Source organism: Cuculus canorus, chromosome 8, assembly GCF_017976375.1.
Source record: "Cuculus canorus isolate bCucCan1 chromosome 8, bCucCan1.pri, whole genome shotgun sequence".
NCBI lineage: Eukaryota > Metazoa > Chordata > Aves > Cuculiformes > Cuculidae > Cuculus > Cuculus canorus.
The window spans coordinates 20,733,910-20,757,756 of record NC_071408.1 but is presented as its reverse complement, the minus strand read 5'-3'; the positions used below and the strand labels follow the sequence as shown (position 1 = coordinate 20,757,756).

At 42.1% G+C, this 23,847-nt stretch overlaps 1 protein-coding gene across 2 annotated transcripts in view; it reads right to left on the bottom strand.

Moving 5' to 3' along the window:
- The window catches only part of DAB1 (DAB adaptor protein 1), a 449,364-nt gene that overhangs the window by 337,318 nt on the left and 88,199 nt on the right, over positions 1-23,847 (bottom strand). For both annotated transcript variants that reach the window (XM_009569159.2, XM_009569158.2), the window contains exon 2: positions 23,501-23,606. The gene's annotated coding sequence lies outside the window, so the exon portion shown is untranslated. The remainder of the gene's footprint in view (positions 1-23,500; positions 23,607-23,847) is intronic.

The window sequence follows — 23,847 nt, the reverse complement described above, 5'->3', positions numbered from 1 at the left end:
TTTGCAGATCATAGAAGATATTTTTAAAACGGAACTGCCAGAATTACTTTACATACTGTTTTCAAACTGATAGTCTATTAGCGTTTCACCAGGTAACCCATGATTCTCCCAATTTTATCAGGTCCACTTTTTCCTACAATTTGTCGTTTTGTTTACACAGGGACTGCTAATAAAATCTCCGCAGGTGAATTTCATTCCTCTGCAGAAGACCAACGTGAGTACGTCTATCTCTAAAGCCTTGTTTCAAATGGTAAAAAAAGATTTCTTCTTACATTAAAAAAGAAAAAACAGGTGGGGGAAGACCAAGGCAGTCAGTGGAGGGTGGAGGGCTGCCACAGGCATGTGTCCTACCTGCCCGAGTACCAAACCCAAGCGTGTTGTCTTATACCCTTCAGATGAAAAATCCCACTTATGCCAACTGAGCCATATTGTCACACTTACAGCCCGCCCTCCCCTCACCCTCTCCCCAAACTCTCTCACTTAGGTTAGACACACAGACATCCAATTGGTTTGCCTTGGCTACTGCTTCAGAAGGTGCTAATTAGATCAAGGCTTGTAACATTGCACCTCTAAATGTTACACCAGCCCATCGGCTCCTTCATCACAGCTCCACTGCAGAGTCCAGTTTAACTCACTGGGCCCTGTAACTCCACAGCACCTGGCCTTCCCAAGCTGCAAAAGTCCAAGGGCTCTCACCATGCTTCTCCCCACCCTTCATCACTGATATTCACATTTATTGCCTCTAGTCTTTCCAGTTTATTTGATGCCAGAGATAACCTATACATACTCCTTCACAACTATTGGGTAAAACATTGTCCCATCAAAGACAAATTACTATTGACACTAATTCTTTGGAGCCAGAAACTAATACATCTCTTCCCTACAGAAATGTTTAAAAATTATTTTAGCACTTTAGCCATTTGAATTACTATTTAAATAGAACCTTCACTTAATTTAGTATAGGCCTGCTCTCCTCCCTGAATTTCCTTCTCCTTTATAGTTTACTTCTAAGGGAGCCTCTTTTTCTTCTTTTTTGCTGACTCCCAGCAAAAAAAAAAAAAAAAACCTCCCAGCTTATCTTTGTCCTTCCGCATTTAACTCAGCTCCGTATTCCTCTTTCACTGCTTTGGCTGTTTGAACATATACTTTCAGCCTCAGTCTCTGAGAAGTTCTTCTTTAAGGCGCAGCAATCGCTGATTGTTCCATATATCCCTTCCAGCTATGCCACTTTTCCTCCTAAAATTTTCTGGATTCTTCAAATATGGTTTCCCGAAACCTTTGTATTACAGCTTTCTGTGAAGCTAATATACTGCTTCTTTTACCTCTGGTTTTCATTTTCTTCTCTATTGTGCGAGTGTGTTTGTGGTTGAGCAAACCCATCTTGTACAATTTCCCAGCTGTATCTACAAAGGCGCTGAACTTGATAGAGACATAGCACAGTCCACAGTCATTATTAACCCATTAGCTTATAAACGATCCACCTTCTCCTTCCCCTGAGTCTTGTCTGCCTGGTCCACCCACTTTTAGATGGATAAATGGGATGCAGCATATGGCTCACCTAGCTCTTTTTCATGCAGTGTGGAAAGCCCCAGCAAACTAGCTAAGAGCCTGTAATGGGATTAAATGTAAACATATTTAATATAGATTAAAAAGAACTGAGTGAGAATGTGAAGATATGGGTAAAGCAGGAACACGAAGGCCAGAATTACAAAAGTACCTACCCAAGTCATCAAGAATTTGTACTAATGGTTTTCCTAAGCAGCACATAAAATTATACATTTTCTTTATTTTTAGTAGTAATTTCTGTTTGGATTAAAACAGCATGCAGTTTCACATCTTCTCAAATGTGCAATGAAGAAAATGAATGAAGAAGAGACCTCAGAATGAGAGGGCGGCAATGTACATCATAACAGTTCATGACTAGCACATGCTTTAGGGATATAGAAGCTGTGAAGAGTCCACCTTATTTTCTAAGGATAATCCATGATGGTCATTTAAATACACATATATTCTCTGGACGGTTACAGCCTTGTTAGCTGTCATTCTAACAGTAGAGAAAAAAAATTTCACGGAAAGGGTCATTGGGCACTGTTAGAGGCTGCCCAGGGAGGTGGTTGAGTCACCATCCCTGGAGGTGTTTAAGGGATGGATGGATGAATGAGGTGCTGAGGGGCATGGTTTAGGGAGTGTCAGGAATGGTTGGACTCAATGACCCAGTGGGTCCCTTCCAACCTAGTGATTGATTCTATGATTCTATGAAATAATTCCTGTGTTCTCTTTGTGAGCAGCTTATTTTTCCATTTGCAGACCCTCACGCAAATATTGGCATTACTTAGAATGAACTCCCAGCCCTCTTGCCAGTTCCCTGCAGCGCTTTGCAACCGTCAGTAAGGCCTGTTCTTCATCCTCTCGCCTTCTTGCTCAAAGGACGCAATCCCAGCTTCTCAACACTGTTTGAATATCCAGAAATGTGCTTGAGCAGGGTCACCCACCTCTGTGATGATGTGCTAACAGAGATTATTAACTTCACACAAATTTGCAGACTGTTTTTGATTCTACAAACACTCCGACACAGGCAGTTTAACCAATATAGATCTATTGCTTAGAAAGGGCGAGCTACACCCCTCTGAGTCCAGTGGGCACCATCTTGCCCTCCAGCAACAGCTGATGCTAATTAGCATTTACACCCTCCGAGATGCTGAGGATGCAATCAATGCAGCATTCCTCCAGCCAGCACCTTGCATTTACTTGTAGAGGGAGGGGGTTACTCTGAACTGCAGCTGCACACAGCTCAGCAGCTGAGAACTGAAGTCCCACAGAGTCCTTCCCCCAAGCTGTAAAATGGTCCAGGTATACCCACAGGTATTTCAGCAGAAGTTAACGGTCTGCCAGGGCTGCTGTGATGCGTATTGCTGGACTGAACACATTTACCTATCTCACAGCTAAACATAAGCGCTAACCTGTGAAAAAAAGAGTCAGAGCTGCTAAATTTTGGGAGCAGAGGAATTCCTTCCGGGGACAAGGATCTTAAGCTATTTCACAGCCAAGGGGAAGCAGAGGCTACCTGGCAGTTTGGATTTGAGCTGTTGCTTTCACAGCACATGCAGAGCGGCTGGCATGATTTCAACTCTCCTCACAGGTACTCTTTGGTCCATAAAGCAACAATGTGAGCAGTTCAGACAAATCTGTATTCTTACATGGTGCTGTTCTCCTCCCAGTCTGCAAACACTTACATAAACAAACGTACCAGGCAGGTGGGGAGGAGGTGGGACCCTTCAAATGTCACCCACTGGATTCCAGGTGGTTTTTCAGGGTGGGCTACTTTGTAGCTAAGAGCTGAGTTACTGACAATATCCAGAAGAAAGAGGATTTAGCCAGAACGCAAGTACCTTTTACCCTTAATTTGTCCTTCAATTTAACACTCCTTCTGTGCCCATCTGGAAGTCCCTCAATAAATAATAAAGTCACAACGCCACAACGGATTTACATGTTTCTTCCCATACCAATGACATTCAATGCTCTGAAGAATCCTATTTTTTTTCCAGAAATAGCTCTGAATAAGGATCCTCTCCTCTCCTCTCCTCTCCTCTCCTCTCCTCTCCTCTCCTCTCCTCTCCTCTCCTCTCCTCTCCTCTCCTCTCCTCTCCTCTCCTCTCCTCTCCTCTCCTCTCCTCTCCTCTCCTCTCCTCTCCTCTCCTCTCCTCTCCTCTCCTCTCCTCTCCTCTCCTCTCCTCTCCTCTCCTCTCCTCTCCTCTCCTCTCCTCTCCTCTCCTCTCCTCTCCTCTCCTCTTTCTTTTATAAGCACCATTAAAAAGAAGAGGAACATAGAATAATCATGAATTCTTTCAGTTCACCATCTATGCCAAGGAAAGTTTCTTACATCTATTCTCTTATTCCTCTTACAACAGAATGCTCATATTATCTCTGAAAGGAACATTTAATACTTCTAAATATTAAAACATATTGTTTTAAGAGTCTGGCTCCTTCTGAAGGGCAAAAGAGAAATATATCTGTGATGACTCACTGATTTGCATAGTTTTGTGGGGTGTTCAGATGATATAGTGATGAGTTCATTCAGATGTGCATATTAAAACACATTAACAGAACATTTGTATTTAATTATCTTAGGAATAGGTGCTTATATTTATACCTTCTCTCCTTTATTTTTATTTCATGATTGCTCAAACATATTTGTGAAAAGAAGATGCTGCCTAACAAGGCACCAAAACTAAGAGGTTAAAAGCAGATTTTAAAAAGCAGGGGGAGAAACTGCTCTTTCTTGTAGTAGTTATCTACTGGGTAATAAAAGCTGCAGAATTTATGCCACTTTGGAAAAAAATACTGCAGAAAACAAAGTATTGCAGGTTTAACTATCTTAATTATGGAAATTTCATATTCAATGAACTCTTGCCAAAATAAACTGTGCACATTATCTAAAAAGCAAATGTTAATTAAAACTGCATCTTGATAGCCTTCCTGGCTCACAAGGCATCCTGAATGTGTGAGATTAAACAAGGTACTTTAGCTGCAATCAGTCCTCCAGCAATGGGTTTCACTTCATTTTTTTGATGTATGTAGGACCAAAAGAAGTCAACATGCACTGATGGCCCTTAGCAGAACCTCATCTTTTTGTCTCTAACATTTTTAATCTACAGTACGTATTTCATGAGCTCCATTACAAATGAGAACAGTTTCATGCAAAACTCTACAATAAACAAAAGACTAAGTTCCAAACGTTAATTAGCTGCTTAATACAAAGATATCTATTTATCATTGTACCCAGTGCACACAATAATTAAAGCCATAAAGAAAAGAGGATGCATTAATATTTCTGTACTCTACAGGCTTTGAGGAGGGATGGCTACGGATTACTGAACAGGCCAGCAAGTTTTTTTTAACCAAGCTTCAGGCAGGAATCATATAAGTCACTTATCTTCTCTGCATCCTTTTTTATGAATTGACAATCAATAATATAACATGCATGTGAGTAAAGAGAGGGATGGTCCACTGCCTAGGTTCTCAAGAATTTCAGGGAGAGGTTCAATACTGTGTTCTGCACAGATCTCTGTAGGTTTGTCTCTTCATAGGGATACTTCATAATGATGCATAAAAGCACAAGTAAAGCATTGCTTTAACAGAAGAATATCACAGCAGTAAAAACACAGGTACATGGGCTTATTAAGGTACATAAAAATCCATCCAGTGATGCTGGAAATGCCTTTACAGCCTGCAGTAAAGCCTGACGCACCACGCTGTTACTGCTACAGCCACCCCTGCTAAGTCAGTTAAGGATGCACAGGTAGGCCTTTGGATATAAAGTCAGGAAACAATCCTTCCCTCCACATCTGTGGCCTGAGTTCACGCCTGCAGACATGCCTCCAGTACATGAATAAGGCCTGAAAGGCGGGAGCTCAGTTACCCTCGCTCAAAGCAGAAAGAGTAGTGATCAATCCACCACATCCCAGGGTGTCTTATCCTCTTCAGTAATTTTAGGTGAAATTTGGCCAACCATACTCTCACCTTAAGTTTCTTGGGTAGGTGAAGCATTCAGTTACGAGTGGAATCCACCTCCTTTCTCCTCCCCAAGAAAAGAGCTGTACTGTCTTCCTCCACATACCTTTGGAAAAGGAGGGCAGCAAGACTTTGAGGAACTTGGGTACAAACAAAGGCAGGTTCATTGCCCGTAGTCAATAACCAGCAAGGTATTAAGACCCTTTATTAAAACTCAGTTACCAAAATGAGGTTCCTTTACACTCTCCTAAAACAAGCTGAAGGCAAACATAAATGTTGACACATTCATGATGGTAAAAGTGAATACATTTCTCAGCATAAGGTAGTACATATATTAGTAGTAGTATTACCATAAAGCTGTGGCCAAATCATCCATATCCAAAAGGCACAGAGCATCCTTGATACCATCTCAGTTCTGTCTCATTTGTAAAAAGCTTCCTGTTAAATACATACAAACATACATAATCTCAAACGCTTCACAGCCAAATTTTCGATCAGTTGCAGCTGATTTCAGAAAGAAGATGCTCAAGTTCACATGCAGTCACAGACTTCTGGAGCTCAGCTATGGAGGTGATGACACACATCAGCTGCAGCCCTTCACACCCGGCCAGGTTCTTTGCTCTGGGGTACACCATTTTTCATCTAACATGAATTAAAACAGATTGTGCACAACAAACTAAATATTTCAATATTAGGGTTATTCAAAAGTCAGGCCAGAGACTTCCTATGTCCAGTTTCCTGCAATCTGTGGCAAGCTTGTCAGTATTTAGACTCTTATGCAGGTATTTTCAGAACGGTTTTTCTACATGGATTTGCATCCCTCTGTAAGAAAAGACCAGGTTTGAGACTATCTAAGGAACCTGAAGGTGCACAAGTCCATGGAAACTGATGAGATGCATCAGTGCCTGAGAGAACTGGCAGATGAAGCTGCTAAGGCACTATCCATCATATTTGAGATGTCGTGGCAGTCTGGCGAAGTTTCCACTGACTGAAAAAGGGGAAACATAATTACCATTTTTACAAAAGGAAAAAAGGAAGACCAGAGAACTACAGGCCAGTCAGTCTTACCTCTGTGCCCAGCAATGTCATAGAGCAGATCCTCCTGGAAAATATGCTAAAGCACATGGAAAATAAGGAGGTGATGGGTGACGGTCACCACAGCTTCACTAAGGGCAAAATGTGCCTGACAAATCTGGTGTCCGTCTAGGACGGGGTTACAGTATTGGTGGACACGGGAAGAGCAACTGATACCATCTATGTGGACTTGTGCAAAGCATTTGACGCTGTCACACATGACCTCCTTGTCTCTAAACTGGAGATGCTGGATTAAATAGATGGACTACTCAGCAGATAAGGTATAGACTGGATGGTCGCATTCAGAGACTTGTGTTCAACAGCTCAATGTCCAAGTAGAGGACAGAGATGACTGGTGTTCCACAGAGGTCAGTATTGGGACCAGTGTTGTTTAACATCTTTGTCAGTGACACGGGCAGCAGGAGTGAGGGTACCGAACACCAAGCTGTGTGGTGCCGTCAACATGATGCAAGTGGGGAAGGGATGTCATTCAGAGGGGCCTGGACAGGCTTGAGAGGTGGGCCTGTGCAAACCTCATGAAGTCCAATAAGGCCAAGGGCAGGGTCCTGCACCTAGGCTGGAGCAATCCCAAGCACAAACACAGGCTGGGCAGAGAATGAATTGAGAGCAGCCCTAAGAAGGACTTAGTGTTGGTGGATGAGAAGCTCAACATGAGACAGCAATGTGCACTTGCAGCCCTGAAAGCAAATCGTATCCTGGGCTGTATCAAAAGAAGTGTGACCAGCAAGTTAATTGAGAGTATTCTCCCCTCTACTCTGCTCTCATGAGACCCCACCTGGAGCACTGCATTCAGTTCTGGAGTCCTCAGCACAGGAGACACATGGGAGTAAGTCCAAAGAAGGGCCACAAAGATGATCAGAGGGCTGGCACACCTCTTCTACAAAGACAGTCTGAGAGAGTTGGGATTATTCAGCCTGGAGAAGAGAAGCCTCCAGGAAGACCTTATAGCAGACTTCCAATACCTAAAGGGGGCTACAGGAAAACTGGAGAGGAACTTTTTACAAGGGCATGTAGTGACAGGACAAGTCAGTCATGTGGGAACCCTAAATGATTTTCCAAATTGTTTAACTGAATCTTCAGTCATCTAAATAACTTCTAAATGCTAGTCTGGGGTGTCTTTAATGCTCAAAACACCTTACTGAAACTCAAAGTGTTTCTGTATTACAGAACTACCTTGGTAAAAATTTTCTCTTTACAGAGAAAGCTGTAGTTTAACAGGTTCGAACTGAGGTGTCCCATGTCCTAAGGAAGTTTTATAACCACCATGCAGCTGGTCTGGAGCCTTTCTCAAGGACTCTGTTTAAAATATTAGCCCCGCAGGTCTCAGTAGGAATGTCAGCTTGTAAGAGAAATACCGAGCTCAGAGCTTGAACTCGTGGCTCCCATATGCCAATGAATTGCACAGCCACTACATCACAAAGCTGACCCTATTTTATTCGATCTTAAGGTGTTCCTAAATCTTGCCTCTTTCCATGGTCAAGGGATAGAATTTAGTCGCTAGTAAGCTATTCAGATTTCATACTTTAGAACATCAAAGTATGAATGATGTTTTTCAATTTTCTTCACTTAAGCTTATTAAGAGAAATATTTTAAAGAGCATTATTCCCTGAAGTTACTGGACACAAAAATCTGCAAAAATCTTTCTCTCTTTGGGCTTTGGGTCAACACTGAACACAGACACAATATATTTCCTTAAGGACATGTCGCAGGATTATACATCCATCACTTAAACCCAGAATGGCTAAAATAGAGCCTGAGACAAAGGGAACCTCACAGCCCATTTTGTTAAGGCATGCTTTAAGGAAAATGCATCCTAATACAGAAGGAATTACATTCTACTGAGCCTTTTTTTCTGCAAAGCATGATGATAACCCTCCCTCTACAACGAGTTTCAGGTTACTCCATTGATGGTCCTACGCCAGTGCTCTGGACTGTCAGCCTACTCCCATTAAAGGACCCGCTCTAAGTCCCTAAGTCAGCACCATCCCTGTGATGCCGAGTCTACTTCCAAATCCCACAGGAGTGATATTTGCTCCTGAAGGCAGCTGAAAACAAGCTCTCTCTCTTCTTTTTCCGTCTTGTCTCATCTTTGTCCATCTTACCTGCTCAGACTGAAACCTATGGGGACAGGCTGGTATATTTATAGCCTGCTGCAGTGGTTATAGAGTAACCAGCACAGCGAGGGTCCCATTTTCAGATGGACCTCGCAAGCACTTTCAAAACGAACACCGACATTTGCAATTACAGAGCTAATTCACTCAAAACACTGGGATAGGTTGCTGGCACGGCTGCAGAGCCACCGGGATTCCTAACTGGCTACCTCAGTGTATGAAGAACTATCGGAATCTATGCCATTTATATGCTTTCCTTCACACAGAGGGCTCACCGAGACAAGTACTTGTTACTACAGGTTTTAAACAGAGTCCCACTGGTGCTTAAAGCTCTGCAGTAAAGACAGAAGGAAAAGGAAAAGAGAAGTGAGAAGATGAAGATCCACCTTGGCTTGGCTGTCAACCTGCGATGGATGTATCAGGCCCTGCCTGGACCCACTCCCCATGCTCTCCGAGGGCTGGCTGTAAGCACAGCCTCTCTCATTTTCCACACACAATCAGCACTGGTCTGACAGCATCAGGCTGGCTGTCAAGCAGTTAGCAGAGAGCTGGATTTTATCTGATCATTGCTCCATTACAACAGAGCTACTTTTGCTTCTATAAGATGCGGACTGGCTATGCAGTACAGAACAGCAATACATGGAAAGCTAACGCAACACTCCACGCCTCAAAAGGCATCCCAGCCTCTGGATGGTACCTCCACATGGCTACTCTGAGGACCATATTCCATCATATCCTAATAAATGTTCTGCTTGAAAACAGTGGAGGAGACTAGCACTTACTGGTTGAAAAAGCAACTGCTCTTCCCAAGTGACACATCCATATACACACCCCTTTTGAAATTTCCTTCTTCCTAGTGCATTCCACAGCCCACACAAACAGCTGCACACCCAAAGCTGGTGGCTGAAAGATCAGCCTGGATGGCTTCAGGAGGCAGCCACGGTTTTGAAATGTGGATTGCCACATTCCTTCCATAGCATCTCTCCAAGGGAGCATTTGCATGGCTCAGGTTAGCCACACTGCACTGAGCAAGCAGCACACAGCTCATTCAGCTGGAGGGGCTTTGTTCAGCTACGTTTCATGCTCCCAGCTCGAACACAATGTTTAACTCCTCGAAGATACGCTACTATACATTTAGTTACCAATCACACATGCCATCATTTTAGATGCCTAAGAAAGTAAAATTAAATACCATGGGGATTATACCAGAAACCAGGTTTAGCTAGTATTACAGCTCTGGGTCATTATTTCATATGCATATATCAAAGGAACATGAGCATGGAATAGGCTGAGAAGCAGACTGTAGACGCAAATGCCAAAATACTAGAAGACTAATAGATTATTTTTAAGGGAACGGAACAGACTGAAAATATAGGAGAAAGTTGCTGAAATAAATCAAAGGTGAGCAGATGCACTTGGCCAAATAGCTTTTTCCTTCGTAGTATTGCGATTTGTTTTATCCTTATGTTTCCCGAATCCAGTCAATACAACTGCATTAAAAATGCATGGACCAATTTGATGTATACAACGTTTGGCTTTTCAGAAAAGCCAAGGCATTTCGAAGGGCATAAGCCCTACATTTATGTACAGAAAAGGAGAACAGAGGTTGGGAGAGGGAAATACTTGTCAGATGACAGGTTTCCCAGTTAGCAAAAATAATAAATTCCTCTTCTTTAGGGAGAAACAGCATTCTTAATCAATAGGAGCTGCCACACTCACATAAGATACCTACAGAGGGGGCAGGAAGAGTAATAGCACCTACAGAAAGAGAGCAGCTTATATTTTTACCACTAGCTGTATTTTAGGACTGCCGTTGATGCAGGCTGGGGCTAGGCATCACCGGTGGCTTTCAGGAAAGCTGGCAGACAATGAGCTTTCATCAAAAAACATAGCTGACATTTTCCAATTTTCTGTCTGGACAAAGAGAAGAAAACACTTCATTTGGAGGGAGCACCAGCTGAGTTGGGGTATTTCATGCGTCGATCTCAGCTGACCCAGTTCAGCAGTTAGCTTCATTCGGTGGCAGCACTTTGTACCGAGAGTTACTTGGGAGCATCCTTCCCCAACATCCCTCTGCAGGACGTGCTCTTTCACATGTGGCTATTCACCGGCTGGTTCTGCCTCCTGCAGCCTCTCCAAATCTATGAAACTACACAACTCATTCCACAGAAAGAGGCAGCTCCAAGCTTTCCTAGGGGCAAGCCAAGGCCACCAACCCCTCTGCAGGGTTGCTAACCCTTTCTGGCTAAGTCCCGGCAGGTTGCCAGCAGATTATGGAGGCACCTCCTGCTCTGCAGGGCCCTCCAGCACAGCTGAGTTACCCTGAATTAATTTCCAAGAGGCCGGGCCAGCTCTGTTGGAGGTCGGAGATGGGCTGATCAATGCATTAAGCAAAGCTTGTCCGCAATAGCTGGACCACTCTGGAGGTCTGTTCTCCAGGACTGAGCTCCCCATAGTGAGCAGAGACAGCCACCAGCCTGCTGCCAGCCTCCTGCCGCACTGATCCCACTGGTTGGGAGCAGGGTATTCACAAGTGGTTTGCAAAGTCTTTTGGATATTTCAGGTTTTTAAAGAAGTTGCCCATGTGGGCATTCAGGCTAAGGCATAAATGAAGGGAAAGGATCTCCGTTTGCAAAGAAAGTGCATAGTCCAAGGAGAGTGAAAGCAGAGAGAGGGGGATGAAGAGATCGAGACCTGCACTCTCTTCATAAAATCTGTCAGAAGATACACGGCTGATTTGCAGCTCTGCTTTCACCCTGGGATGCCTACAGCCAGTCAGGCTGCACAGAAAGGTCTTCCCCGGCAGGAAGGCAGAGAACACATTCTGTGACATAGTAAAACATTTAAATTAAATTTAACAACAGAGGAAAACAAGTTCTGAGAGCTTCTCCAGCAGCAGCAAGAGGTTTGTGCTGCTATAGGAACATCTGAATTTGCAGGAAGTGTAAACACACAGGCACACACACATACACACCCCGCTCCTGTTCACACTGAGAGTGTTCACAAAATAGCACATGTTCTTTCCTTCGCCTCCACCTCGCTGCAGTCACGGCAGTGCCAAAGCCCTGCAAATGGCTGGAAGGAAGCAGGGCTGTCATCCAGCCGCTTCGCAGTCACAATCCACTGGGACAAGATTGTTTCGAACTGTTGTTGGGGACCATTCAAGCGGCAAAACATTAAATGTTTCTATTATTTAGTGCATGCAGCTGGTTAAACTGAACAGCCTAACAGGCTAATGGGAACACAGAATAACCAGGTCAGCCAAAGTACGTGTGAGCAAATGTGTGTGGGTATATATGAGGATATGTATTGCTTGCTGCTTCTTATATGAAGTGTAGATTTAGGAGCAGATAGGCTGTGTTGCAGCACTTCCTACCACCGAGAGCTGTACAAGGCTCTGATTAACTTTTCTAAACTTACTGGGGAATAGCAGGGTCTCTAGGAAGGTCGTACAGGGAGACAACTGCCCTTAACAGGAATGCAAAATATAAGAGCCTTCACATAGCTTTAGGTAGAGCAGGCCAGCCATGCAAAGACCTCCTGGATCTGGGGGGTCAAATGCCTCACAGAAGGAATGTATAAAGAACAGCTGAGGATGGAAATCTGTTACTCATCCATTGTGGAGTTACTGCTGGAGCACTGGCCTGGATCAGAAATCATTCCCTATAAAAATCCAACCTTTCCATATTATCTTTTCACTCTTTGGAAGTTATTTCCGTCATCTGGAATTATACCATCCATTGCAGATCTCCCCGTAAGCATCTCCCTTCTAGGCAGAATCATCATACCAATTAAACTATTATCATCTCAGAGTCTCCCATAATGTTTTGGAAACCAACCTGTAAAGTTTTGTAACATTTAGGGTGGCAAGTAGGAAAAATGAAAGCAAGCAAGCAGAGACACTGCATTAATGCCAGGACTGATTGCTCAGTTACGTTGCCATTTGGTTTAAGAAACAGTCTAAAAAAAATCAAGTCTTCAGTCTTCAGGCATTTAAAGAGAGGGTGGACAAAGCTCAGTGTATGATGGCAGACAGAACAAGCAACCAGCACAATAGATGATTTCATATGTTATTTCTATATCTAATTTCCTTGGGTTTATGGCACTTTCAGTACAAGCACACAGTTCTGGAGGGTTCACAGCCTTAGCTGTTCCTCGGTCCATTCAGAACACCCTGGCAGAGTAGGAGTGCTGCCTGCCACCCACCCATTCTGCTGATTTACAGTGAAAAAAATCCTAACTTCTAAATATTTTTATTCTATTAAAATTCTACCTGATGGTGACTAACAACACACCAAGGTATATTTACCATACACTTTTTTTTTTCACGTTGCAAACTGAGTTCTGCGAAAGATCCATGTTCTGATACCTGGCAAATTTTAAAATTTTGGCATTCAGCTTCATCTCAGTTAACAGCAAATCTTCCCTATTTTGAAATTTTCAATGCCAGAAAATTCTGCAGAAAAGTGCTGAAAGTAAAATGCTCCACAGTGAGTCATCGACTTTCATAAAAATAGAAAACTATTCTAAGTCATAATCATAGATCATAATCACAGAATAGTTTGGCTTGGAAGGGACCTTAAAGATCATCCAGTTCCAACTCCCCTGCCATGGACAAGGACACCTTCCACTGGATCCCGTTGCTCAAAGCCTCGTTCAGCTGGGCTCCGAACACCTCCAGGGATGGAGCATCCACAGCTTCTCTGGGCAACCTGTTCCGGTGTCTCATCACCCTCATTGTGAAGAATTTATTCTATATATCCAATCTAAGTCTCCCTTCTTTCAGTTTAAAGCTGTTAACCTGTGGGAACAAAGCTAAACATGGGAATAAAGCTAATCGCGGGGAGGAATGGGAACTCTAAAGTTTCTGACTACAAGGCAGTTCTTCTTTAAAAGCAAAGTCAGTGGAGATGCAACACACACACAAGTGCAGCACACTTTTCATGATAAAGGAAAGCAGCAAGGGCATCTCGCCTTCTGAAGTAGGAGACAGGATGTTTGGAGACAGACATAGCCAACCCCCACTATCAGCAAGGAGCATGGCACAACTGCCCAATTATTTTCCAAGTCGATGAATCACAGCTGCTGCTCTGACAATCCTGCCCTCCAGCTGACCTGTATTCATTATAACATCATTGTAATATCATTGTAATACTAAGACACACCTGGACACCTAAGGCTACCCGCCTCCTCCCCACCTCTGAGGCAAATCACTCCTTAACCCCTCCTACTGGGCATGAGCAGTTAAGTTTTGGCATGCAAAGTGAGAACTTTTCTCCACCAGTCAGCAGGGCGTGACGTAATGACTTCAGTCACTCAGCCTCCACCTAAAACTCTGCCCTAGAGGTGCAAGTTATTATAAAAATGTAAACAAAGGGGAAGGTTGGGGGTGGGAAATATTATCAAAACTTTTGGGATCAGCCAGTGGGTTGAAACCCATCTCCCTTCTCCCCAAAATTGGGGTGCCATTTTTTTGTGTTACATGTGCTAAAAATATTTATCTTGACATCAAGTTAATCATTAGTACCTCTCTATACTTTGACCTCAACTACATATTTCTTGCCTACACATTGCTCCTATCTATGCTTTTGTGCTTGACTTTCAACGTATTTTCACAAACAGTACCTTATCTCCAGACACCACCAAACCCATGCTTAGTCAGAAATTGTTATAATCAATTATTCTTAATAAAAGTGACTTGTTATACAAGTCTCAGGAATCCTACTAACTGTTAAGGGGGATTTAAAGGGAGTTTCTGATTTAAACTCAGCAAGCCAGACAAGATTAATTGTCCTTGCAAGATTGCTGATAAGAGTTCAGTAAAGAAGTGTAGAACAAGCTGGACAATATTAACTGTCTTTGTGTGATTGCTCAGTGTTTGCTGCAACCTGGCAAGCTGGATGGTATATTTTCATTCTCGTGAGACTGTCTGGGAAAAAGAGGTTAAAACCCAAGTATGTGGTGGAAAGCAAGCTGGAAAATATTAATTGTCCTTGCGCGATTGCTCAGTGTTTACCGTGATCTGACAAGCTGAGCAGTTCATTTCTGTTTTCGTGAAACTGTAGGAAAAAGGGTTAAGCAGACTGGTAAACTCTCCTTCTGAAGTCTCTCCTATTTTCAAATTTAAATCGTGACATACCTCTCATCCTATCACAACACACCCCTGTAAAAAGTTCCTTTCCAGCTTTCTAGTAGCCCCCCACTGAGGTACAATAAGGCCGCTGTAAGGTCTCCCTGGACAAAGTATGATTGGAAATTAAAAATCAAGACATTCTGTTACAAAACTTTAAAATGGGATATTTAGACATATTTCTCTAGATTTCTCTTAAATTAAATAATGGCAAATTCAACCAATTTCAAAAGATATTGCCATTCTAACCCAACGGCAGGACTCAACGTGGTATGGTTTGTCACGTTTCTGCAATCAAATTTACCTGAAAATGAGCTAATATGGCCTAAAAGGTTTGGACTAGTACAACCACACAGGTTTCACACTTTTTCAGTTCCAAAGTGTACACAGCGTACGAGCCATAATCTCATAAAAGGGAGACTTTTTCATTCTTGTCCTACCTATTCACTCCCCTCAATGGCATATTGTTTTCCAGCTCATTATTTTTGCAGTCCGCTGTGTATTTTTGGCTCACGCATCTCTGCTAAAGTAAGCAAACAAAACTTGAAAGACCTGCTAAATCAAACTTATGCTACAGATTCTTTTCATCTTCCCCCCACTCCCCTTTACGGTTTAGCTACTTACTATGGTGGCTTTCATGGCCTTGGAAATCTACTTTAGAAAGAAATGCAACATGGACCCCTGTTGATAATTAGCCTCAAGTTTGAAAGCACTGGAGAAGGAGGAGGTTAACATTCCCCATCAGCAAACTACAAAGAAAGGCAGGCAGTGTCATGCTGCCTCGCTCTCTGTCTGTTGGCAGAAAACCCGTAGCTCTGACATGCAAGAAATATAATTAGAAATTAGTTCCTGCATTTTTTAAATGGAGTAAGAGTTCCAAAGTAATCTCAATATGACTCCAATTTTTGTACGTTATCCTAATAAGATACCCAGATCCCTCCCCTAGGTGCTCAGATAAGTACTAACAGGCACGGAAATCCCTTTCAAACTCCCCCAGAAGAAATTCCCTAGACTAGGGGTGGCAGCAACTGATGAAGAGGGTACATTTGTAGGCAAACAATTCCCACCCAAAGGTGGGAGTTAACTCCGGACCTCCCAGATTTATAGCGAGGGGAAAACAGCAGGAAAGAAACATTTCTTGAAGGCCTAATCCATAGACGTAATCCATAGGTAACGCAATGGGAATAGAACAGAGTAACTAATTACATTTGGAGTGTTTGTGCTATGCACTTTATTGACTAGACCTCTTAAATTGGTATTTATGTTATTGCTGCCTGGAAGCCCGAGGCTGCCTTTGAGTGATCTTACTAGATGAGATAAGTAGAAATTATTTTACAGTTACTGATCTGGTTACTGACATATATGGTTCTTGTTTGCAAATGTCAATTTATTAGCATATGAAGGATAAACTCCTATAATTACTTAAATAACTACATTTTTGTGATAATATCATTAGAAAGAACAAAGTAAAAAACCAACACAAGAACACATTTTCACAACCTCTGAATCTGTTGTGAGGCTGCTTTGGAAGATGCATAAACCAAAGCTTACACTATACTTGATCTCAGCCAAAACCCTTAATAGCAATATTATAGCCTGTAATGCTTTAAATCTGGCAGTGTAAAGATCCTGTTCGTGCATCTATCAATTATTTAACAATTTAGTAAAAATTACTACCCCTACAACCACACCCCATGCCAACCATTCACGTTGTGGGGGAAAATTGCCACCTGGGATGGCAAAACCAGAAACCACTCTAAATTTCAAAGTCCGAGGAGGTTTTCTTTCCCTAGGCTGATTTGCAGTCAGGATGCTACACCAGACTTTGAGAAATCTTGAAAGAGAACACAGCCCTTATAAGAGAAGGTTAGCAAGTCCTTATTGTCCCCTCTCTTATTGGCGTTAGTAGTGCTCAAGGTTGCGCAATCTTGCCTATACTCCACATTTTATAAACCATACTTTTATCTGAGAGGGTGGATAATCCCAGTATGTTAGAGCTATTGGCAAGTATAAGAGTTATTCAGATCTCGAAATCACAGGCATCTGCTGTAGCTCTCACATACTTTAGCATTCATAGGTAGTTTTTTTGCATACAGGATGAACAGCCCAATGTTGTCCCCTGCAGCCTTCAGCTTTTTCTGGTGTAAAACACTATTATTCATTCCAGCCTTCATTGAGCTATCTGAAAGCTGCCGTTTTCTATACAATTCTCTGTGTCCTGACCCAGCAAGTATATGTATGTATCATGTAACCTAGGAAGAGGAAACACAGGCAGAGTTAAGTCATGAGTGGGATTACACTTGCAAGTGTGAAGGGAGTTCTGTCTGTTTTTAAGACCCCTGAAACGCTCTGAAAACGGGCAAGCACCAGACTGCACATGAGCAAAATGCGAAGAGTGGCATATCTCTCGCTCAACAGATAAAGCAAAATATAGAGGACTGCAAGACATAGGCACTTCACAGGGGTATCAGCAAAGCAACATAAACAGGTCCCACGCTGGCACGCGAAATCAGTGGGTACAAAGGGCAAGACCACTCACAAAACCACACATGGCTTTCCCAAAGGTTACATGGATGAAAATTAAGAATCATCCTGCTTTCAGAAATATTTCCCTGGATATTGCAGAAATTATGATACTTTCTCACAACCTCTGGGTGCTATCGACAGAGAAGTGGCACACAGGAAGGGTGTGTGCATCTTGAATTGTCTTCTTACCATGATGTCTTCTCTTAATCACAAAAACAAAACAGCAGCTGTGGAATAAAGCTGTGCCCCACACAGAAAGATATTTTAAAATAAATATTTCGTGCCTTTTTCAAGATAATAGATCTGAAAATATCTTCTGGAGGTGAAAGAATAACGAATTATCAATAGGCAACGTGGGTGTAATCACGTGCATTCCATCTGCCTTCTAGCTGCCTACATCCAGCAACTACCACAGTCCTGCAAATGCTCTATAGCTACAGTATGTGAACAGAGAGACCCTGTACATCTCCTACTGTCTTTAGAGATTAAAACCCTGCTTGGAAGAAACTATCTACCAAGACGTGTCCAAGTTTTTACAGTCCTGATTCAACTGTTGCTGAAATCAGCAGGAGTCCTGCCACTGATCCTAATAGCACTTGGATCGTATTTCCCACAGAGACTTATTCAGGAAATCTAACACAGACATTTTGTCAGGAAAAAGAACACAACCATAGAATATGTACTGAAAAAGAGGAATTTTATATTGGCAGGAAGAGAGATAAAACACCCTAATAAGTATTTTTTTCTTCTTTGAATTCCGTTATTCATGGAACTCTAATGATCTCTTTCTGCATGTGAGACAAAAGTAAACCAAAGCCTCCTGATAGCGAGTGTGGCACTTGGTCATTAATGCAATGTGGATATGTTAATGCAATAGTAATTGCCTACCCTACTGCAGTCAAATCACCTTGCACTGGAAGTGTATCATTGTTGTAGTTTAACTTTCATTAAGATGACAAAAGGGCCCTGAGATGATTGTCTGGTATTGTATCATATTAATGAAAGTGAATATTAACAGAATTGGAAGGGAAATTAGGTGCAAACCCAGAAAGTAGCTAAAATGATGTCCTACCACTGTAAACAAATTGACACGGTGACCTAGTACTTCTCTCTCAGGACCAACCAAAAAGAAGACGATAGCAGATAACTTAATAGGCACCCTGCTCTTCCAGCCAGTGGTGGCTCATAATAAAACTTTCAAAGCATCCAAGCTGCAGTCAACTTTAATCAAGTGAATTTCACATCAACGACGGCCTCTAAAAACAATTAAAAAACCAGGAAGAATTGTAATTTCAAGGCAACGTTGACAGCCAAAGAAAGCATAACCCATATTCGCATTAGGTCCTCATGCATGGTGTCACGTATCTGCACTGAGATCTTCTCCCCATTTGGCACAAAACTTTCTTACTTTCCTAACAGCTACTGAAAAAAGACCATAATTAATTTATCAAAACAGCTCTCAGCCAAAGCACTGAACTCTGTGGGCCACAGTAATGAATTACCGACTTTGGAAAGAAAAGTCTGAGACAGATATGATTAACTTTCTATGCTGGCAATGTGGCTGCCCTGAAAGGGCAAGGAGCGTTGGGAACTGCAGATGGCATCCCGGAACTCAGTGATGAATCGGGAGCATCTTATGTTCCCTGGGGGGATGTTCGCACCGTGTCTGCATCTAGACCTGGAAGATGCCATTGGAATGGCAGGACCCATCATCTGTTTGTGATTCGTACGTGACATAACTCAGTAACTGGATGGGCTGCAAGAAGGGGATATAGAAGCATTAAATAATACGTGAAAAATAACAATTACAGAACCAATGTGGAGGCTTTATATCTCCAAAGAACCTGTTCGGTTCTGTCGAAGTTATCTGAAAGGATACTCCTTGCCAGGGTGGATCCAGCCAGCTAGACTTGAAACATGATTTTTTTTTTACTTCTAGGTTACAAGGGAACAGTGCAGGCGAGGAGGGATGTTGCTGAAATCCAACTCTGTAATGGAAACCTGGATGAAACGGTTGCTGCATCCTTATCACCTCTCTGCAATTCAACACAAATGCTAGCAGACTAACCACGTGCATAAGACAGTTAAAGCAGTTTGTTAGTTTAGCCATGTGTTGCCATTCTGATAAAGGACAAACGGACTCACCATTAGAAGCCAACAACAGCCTTAGAAAATGTACTGTTAAGCATGTTTTTCAGTTTAAAAAAAAATACATTTGATGCATTTTGAAATGATGAATAAAAAATAATTCTGAATATTCAATTGTGTTTTGAATTGCAGAGTAGACACTCAACCTGAAAAATGCTTTGCTGAAGTCATTCATGTCCAGACTTAAAGTATTTTTATTCTTAGTCAGTAGTAAAATGATGCTCAATAGATTATTTCTTTTGTTCACTGTAAGGTTTTTTTCTTCTTTTGGGAAACAAACATCTTTCCCTAGGGACTACGGCATCAAACAGTTCCTGAAGCAAAGACTATTTTTTTGTAGCTGTTCTGAACACGGTTCATTCATAGTTTGACTCAGAAGTGACTTGTGCATCACTAGGGTCAGAGATCATACGAACAGAGAGAATGTCACAAAAGAAAGTACCAACAAGGACAAAAGAAGAAATATGGGAACACTTCCCCATGCACCAAGAATGAACTCATGCTAAAGAAAGGGTAATTACACTCCTGAAGTAAAGCTGCTTCTAAATCAAAGTGGCACAATAGCGTATATTGTTACCAGACTCATGGAATGAGCACAAAGAGCAATACAATAAATAAAAACAAAATTCCATACCCCATCTGCTCTGTTCTCCAAACTGAAGAACATCAAACATTACAGCAACATTTTCTATATTTCATTACAGGTCTGCATTTGTCACTTACATGTATCAGCATCAAGAACTTAAGTGACTATAGTAAGTCATTATGAGAGAACACAGGTCAGTAATCGGGTGCATCCAAAACCTCAACAATCAAACCACTGCTAACCAAAATGTGAAAGAAAACACTGGAAGCGAAATCTGAACCTAATAAACCTTGATGATTCTCACACACCTACGCCATTCGTGAAAGCTGGATGCTGGGGGAAATAAAAAAATACTGAAATATTATCACCTTTTAGAGCTCCTTAAGGAAGCAAACAGCCAGATCAAAGCACAGCTGATTTATGAGCAAATCCCACCTATTCTTTCAAGAGCTTTCCAAAATTATCAGTCTGTATTGTGGCTTTAAAAACAATGGATGAAAAAGTAAAGGTACGAGGGATTTCATTTTGCACATAAAATAATCTCAGTGCAGGGCATAATAATGTTCCTTTGAGGGGCTCTATAAAAGCCCCTACATTAGAGAGATAAGGGAAATATATTGAAATTGGCCAAACTAATCCACAGAGCTAAAAGGCACAACAAAATGTTCGATTACTTGCGCTGTAAATTCTTCTGGGCTCAATCATAAAATCCATCATAAAATCTGGATTATTTATAATCAGCCCTAAAGAATAATGAAGAGGGGGCATGTTAGTCCTTTTGCAATGTCCCTTCACGTCCCTATAATTCACTTGTTTGGAAGGAGCATGTCCTGCTTCACTCGCAAAAACAAGATGCAAGATCACACGTCTCAAGAGACAGAAAGCAGAGAAAATCCACAGGAACAACAAACACGTCCACTCTTACATCCAGCGCTGTCATAGCTAATGACAGAAAAAAAACCTGAAGGGATATAAAACCCTGTGCCTCAGGGGATAGGTCAGTCTCTAAGCATTATAGATCCAAAGGAGACCATGCAGGGAATCACATTATTCCGTATCTCCTTCGTGCACAGCTCTTACACTTTCTCCCCAAAAGACTGTAATGAATATTGTCAGAGACAACATACAGGAATAGATGGACCTTGGGTCTCACTCAGTTCCTGTGCCTATATTATTATGAGAAGATGGGCTGTCACAGGTATCTAAATGATGATGGAGCCCTTAAAATATGGAAGGGAAGAGAAAAAGGAAGGATGCAGCAGGCATTTCAGCCAGCATTTCCTACTGCTCCTCTCCTTTTTCAAGCACAGCTCTAACACTCTGCATGTCTTCATAGTTTTTAAGACTAGGACACCAGCCTCATTCCCAGGAAAAAGAAATAGGTTTGTGTACAGCATGTTTAATTTTTTATAACTTTTTCCTGTAAAGCTGAATATAAAGCTCTGAAAAAGTAACTAATGCTGCCTCCCAAAAGCCTTGTTCATCTCAGCTACCTTCAGGAGAGGCCACCTGGCCCACCACGTGGAAACAAAAAAAGAAACTGCACAGTCAGCCCCCCGAGCTGGTAAGAGAAGATATTTATTCCACTTGTCTGCAGCCTTCAAGGAATTGGTGTGTTTGTGCATAATTTAGTAGGTAGTTGCAGGAGTTCGTTGTTATAGGCTGAACATCTACTTTAATGGTTACAGATACAGTCTGAGTTTTCAATCTGCTTCTCTATTTCTGAAGGGGAAAACAGTGTAAATAGCTACAGCAAAAATGAAGATATAAATAATAGGGTGCAGGGCAAGATCTGGAGTTTGTTCTCAGCAAAAGCTCTGCAGGCCTGTCAGAAGGGTCTCTCCAGCCCTGGTCACTGTGTTATGTCCTGTTCCATTCCTGCCTCAAGCAGACAAAGTGAATGCGCTGCCTGTGGTGACCATGCTGTGACTCCAGCCACATCCCTGGACTGCCCAGAGACTCAGCTGCACACAGAGCCCCACGCGAAACCCACAAAACCCCTCTTCTGTCTCTTCGCCACTGGTGAAAGAAACAACCTTCAAAGCCACAAAACAAATGTGCCACTGCAATAGTGTTGAAGTATTACCTTCTATCCTCCCGTCTCACCTTCACCTCCCCTCCCAAAACCAAATCCCAAGCTTGAAAAGGCACCACTTGATCGTATGATAGGGAAGAATGCACCTGGAAAGTGCCAATACTTGAAGGTTAGGAGTGAGAGGAATTAAACCACTGAGCGGTGCTAAACTGAGGAATACGCTGCTGGCAGTTTGGTTAATCTGTGCCACATTTCTAGTAACAGTTCCTTAAAGTGTAAGTCTAATAACACCTAAGCCCCCTCCAGAAAGTGCTCATTAACTCACTGTTGCTGTTTGGTATATCCACAATTGCTACCTTTAAAAACCTGAAGAAATCATCAAAGACTGTGAGGCTGAAGAGCAAATATTCACTAGTGTCTTAAAATGAAATCTAAGGTAGGGCAATGAGCGGAGGAACAGTTGGTGAACAGTTGGTGAATGGATATTTTTATGCAAGGAATGCCTGAAGGAAAGAGAATGAAAAAAACTGTGTAGGAAGAAGGAGCAATTAATATGCTCCTTTTTTTTTCCTTACGCTTATTTTGATTTAAAAGTCTATTCTTTCAGTATCACAGATTAAGGTCGTTATACAATTTACCATGGGAAAAAAAAGTGGTTGTAGTGGTTGAATAAAGAAATGAAAGGGCCTATGTCAGAGCTTTTAATTATTCAAAAATGATCACAAAGATATTCTGAATTAATTTTCACATTTCTGCATTTGTACATTTCAAATGAGTATGTGTGTAGATATCATTCAATTCGCTGGGAAACGGCACTCATTCTTAAGACCAGCTCCCTCATTAATGTCATTCTTGATTGGGAAGGCCACCAACTGTAACAACGTCTTGCTGAAAATATTAAACACTTGAATGTTTCTTGAGAGCTACTCTCACCAGGAAGTCCCAGTTCCCCCAGAAATATAGGCAATGGCAAGGCTTAGATGCCAAAACCCAATTTAAATAAACAAAAATAAAAATATTAAAAAATACTTTGGATCCAAATTCCCTCTTGCATCTTACTAATCACAGGGTATGGACCCTGGGAGCGCATCTCTTGTTAGCTTACTGGGAGCTGTGAGGCCAATACTTGTCATAGCAGAGCTAAAACTACATCCCAGTTGTTCCCCCCTCACTATTGTTTTACAGCTGCAAAGAAAAAATATTAACAGCAATAACACAATTGTTCATTTCCTATTTTTTGCCACTCAACGTAATACTGCATGTAAAATCTCAACAGCCATCTCAAGCAAAGTATGAGTGCACAGAAGCTAAAGTGAGCAAGGTTGCTCCTCACCGGCGATAGTCACCTTTGTGCTCACCTTTGTGCTGTGTTTCTGCACAGTCTGTTTACATGGCTTATTCTACGAGCAAAGAGCAGACAAGCAGCATCCCAGTGGCCACAGCTTCCAGGCAGTTTGGTGCACACTAGAAGGGTGTAAACGAAGGCCGTCATTATTGAACTTAATGGGTTACAACAGCGTAAAACAGCAGTGACAGCAGCGAGACTCTGTGGCTTTCCTAGGCTGAACGTTCCACCAGAAAATTAGATTTATAACAACGATTTTCAAATAAAGTCTTCTGTAGTTTTTAATTGTGTAGTGCAAATACCCCTATTTCGGGGGTAGCATACCACTGTTCAAAGGGCCTGAGGAGTCCTTTAAGGGCT